This window comes from Ambystoma mexicanum, chromosome 10 (assembly GCF_040938575.1).
Source record: "Ambystoma mexicanum isolate Mex_15411 chromosome 10, UKY_AmexF1_1, whole genome shotgun sequence".
NCBI lineage: Eukaryota > Metazoa > Chordata > Amphibia > Caudata > Ambystomatidae > Ambystoma > Ambystoma mexicanum.
In genome coordinates this window covers 964733924-964737885 of record NC_090932.1, presented here as the reverse complement: position 1 = coordinate 964737885, position 3962 = coordinate 964733924, and positions in this window count along the sequence as shown.

Below are 3962 nucleotides of genomic sequence, written 5' to 3'. Positions count from 1 at the left end.
TCTTGAAAAATGACTGACCCTGAGGGAGGTAGAAGTAGAGGAGCAAAGAGCTTGAGAGGGGAGGTATTTGCGGAGGGATACTTAAAGGTATTTTAGACCCAGGCCCCAGAAAGTCTTGTGGACAATGCAGAGGGTTTTGAATTTAATCCTTGCATCCACCGGGAGCCAATGAAGGTATTTCAGAGCTGGAAAGATGCGATCCCAGAGCTTGAGGCCAAGGACAAGTCTTGCAGTCCTTTTCTGTATTAGTTGTAGAGGGCAGAGAGTAGAGGCAGGTAGATTTAGAACGAGGCTGTTACAATAGTCCAACCTGGAGAGAACCAGAGCTTGGGAGACAATGAGCTTCTGGGGGAAGGAGAGGAAAGGCAGAGTACCACAGAGGAGGTGCAGTAGGAAATGTGTCTTTTTAGAAACATCTGAGATGTGGGCGGAGAAGGAAAGTGTGGAGTCAAAGATGAGCCTGAGGTTCTTAGCCTCACAGGTAGGGGTGGGAGGAGGGCCAAGGGAGGCCGGCCAGAGATTGAGCGGAAAGGATGGTGAAGGTGTACCGATGAGGAGGATCCCATTCTTGTTGGCATTTAGACAAAGGTCATTGGCGGCATACCAATCTTAAATGCCAGTTAGGCAATAAAAGATGAGAGAAGGAGAGGAGGTGGCCAAGGGTAGCCTGAAAATGCGTTGAGTGTCGTCAGCGTAGCACTGGAAATGTGAGCAGAAAATGGCAATGAAATGGGTGAGAGTTGCCAGGAATTGGTTGAAAAGCCAGGGCGAGAGGTTAGAACCTTGGGGAACACCACTGGTAGAGAGGGAGATAGATGATAGGAAGGACTCAAGTTGGACCTGGGAGAGTCGGTCAGAGAGGAAAGAGGTCAGCCAGGCCTTAACCTGATCAGTGATACACAAGTTATCACGGAGACGGTTGAGCAGGGTGATATGGTTCACTGTGTTGAAGGCAGAAGAGAGATTTAGTAGGATGAGGACAGAGGGAATGTTAGAGTCAAGGTTGGAGAGCAGATCTTCCCAGATGTCAGGAGAGCAATTTCTGTGCATATTGGGGACATATGCTAAAATGCACTGGAGTGGCAAGTGAGCCAACTTTGATGACCGCAGCGGCTAACTTCTCAGGCTCATCAACCATTTCTAGTGCCCTCCAGTAACCACCTTTGCCCACAGCCTCTCCGACGATGCTGACACATGCACGCCGTAGAAAGACAGAGCCAGTCAGGGAAGGTCACCATTCTCTTGTTATAAAACAGACAATGAAAGTAACATGCTGTGAGGAAAACAGATTATTGAGTGGCTGACTTTCATCCATTAATCATGGTTTACTTTTCCAGTAGACACCCAGATTTTCATCCAGTGTGGTCTGGTTTACACTGTGGCATTATTTGTTTAGTTTAGTCACCTTTGAGTGGAAATGTCTGCGATGGAGGTGGGATGTCAGGAGGGACAAACAGCTTGCAGGTGTTGTTTGGCTTTTTACCGCCTATTTACCTTAAGCATGGCTAAAGACATGCATGGGCAAAGCCAACAGATTTAGGAGGCTGTTTAGAGGTATTAGGTCGCCATATGACAAGCACTGACATCATTCGCCAAGGCACTCACACCATTTTCCATCTGATGCCATCTTATGGCCAGGTAGGACCATTATGGCAGTGCCAGTTGAATTCCCATTCCACGCCCACAAAAAAGCCAAAACTGTTGGCTTTGCCAATAGTTGTTGCTTTTCATTGTTTTTTTGACACCTTCATCCAACACATGGTACAAATCCCTCAAAAACACTTTAATCTGGAAGCGCTTGATAGCGTTGGTTCAAGTTTTATAGGCCAACGCTAGAATGGTGTTAGAATGAACTGCCATTGGGAAGGTATTAACAGGTAATTTAAACTGTGGCAGAAGATTCGGAGCGCAGAGAGAACCCACATTTCCTTAACTCACTGGAACATTGTTGGCTGCATAAAATGTCAAAAGAAATGGAGAAAAGCGAATACCCGCAGCAGTTGTTCAGTGTTTTCAATTATAGTTTCCAGGGTAACAGAAATGCTTTCAGAGTTAATCCCCTAGGATTTCTGGGCTGCCTGCCACTGAGAGTGTGAGATGTTCTACCCACTGTCCAGAGCTATGATATTTAGGCTTGTAAGTGTTGCTATTCTAATGCATGGATTTATTTTTTATTTTTAACTGAAAAATAATGTTCATTTGTGTAATAAGCATAGCGTTTAGTGCAGTTATTTAAGGACAAATCTACTGTAAGTATGTCAGTGAAAATCTATATATACGATTAGATGAAGATTTCTCAGGAGCAAAACATGTACCATATATAGACCCCAAAAGTGATGGGTGGAAGATTTTGAATGAGTCTGAACCACTGCCATTGCTCTGGGCAACATTCCACACCACCGCCCGTGCGTCATTGCAAAATGGGTCCAGCCATATGCAAATCATTCAGCTATTGCCACCAATGGTAGCAGCCCAACCCGAACTGTTAGGTCACATCCCTTCTTGCAAGAAACCACAAACATCTCCAAACATGTTTCAGCCTTGTTGGGCCTCATCAGTGCACAGTAGCTTGGGTCTCTAGGCCCAGCAGGCACGGGACCCACGTCTGGCCATACCCTCTCTCACACATAGTGTTTTGTCACCCCGAGTGGGACGAGTATGCCCAGATGTGAATCCTGTACCTGCTTGGCCTAGAGATCCACGTTTCTCCTCACTGATGAGGCCCAACAAGGATGAAACATATTGGGGGGAGCTGGCGGTCTCGTGCAGGAGGGATGTGACCAAGGAGTTCGTGCTGGACTACCCCCTTTGGGGTGAGACCCAGCCTGATTTGCATATGGTCTTTCCCCTTTCTGTAATGGCTTGACAGGCAAAAACAGTTGTCTGGAAGGTTGCCCAGAGCAATGGCAGGGGTTAAGATTCATTCAAAACCTTCCAGCCATCACCTCTTTTGTTTTCCTTATTTAGACATAACATGCATCTTTGCACTGTAAAATTAAAATAAACTGCATTCACTAAGTTTGCTCTGGGAATATACTGCTGCTGCTCATGCAGCTCTTGTTTATATGAATAATAGGATGTATACTAATTGACCTCTTGACAATTGATCGTGGGAAAATTGACCTTTTCACAATTGATCGTGAAATGAAGGTCAATTGGGACATATATGCGTGGGGAAACCCCCCAACTCCCCACTCAATCCAAAACCCCCTGCAACCCTCTACCCAATCCCATTATATTATTTATTACCCCAAAACTACCGCAATATATAGATATAAATGTAAAATAAAGGAAAGGGTCAATTGTGCAGAAGGTCAATTAGGACAAAAGGTCAATTGTAAAAGGTCAATTTGGGTAATACCGAATACATTTGCATATACTCAAACACAATGATACACTTTAAATGAAATATGAACAGTCCATTAGCTCACTCTCATTAAATGAGAATTAAGTGTCAGAATTGAAGACCCCAAGTTATTATCCTATTGTGCCCCTCGGGGTATCACGCGAGAGTGCTGGCTCTTAATCCCAGGCAGTGGCATATGAGGAAGCTCCAGACAATGTTTCCATTAGGCATTTTCAGATTATCCCAATATGGGAGGAGACTATTTCAATTCTTTTTCAACTCATTAATGCATTGAGTAGTGTAACATAATCATTAAGCATAGGTTTCTCTATGCCATGCAATATCCTTTCTTGTAAGTTGGACAGCTACTGTTTCATATATAAGCCCAGAAAGGGAATTAATTTGTAATTGAAAATGCGTTGGTTGCAATTACTAAGTGGACATGTACCTTGTGGAGGGTAGGGAAAGGTTTTCCAATGTACGGTTTTGTGTTTTTATTTATTGAAGAACAGGGTGTCATTTGCAACAGAAATGACTTGCAGAGGATGTAATAACAGAGAGAAAAGCCAGTCTTAGGGTAAGGTGTCTTTACATAAGAGCCTTGTTTGATTGAGTG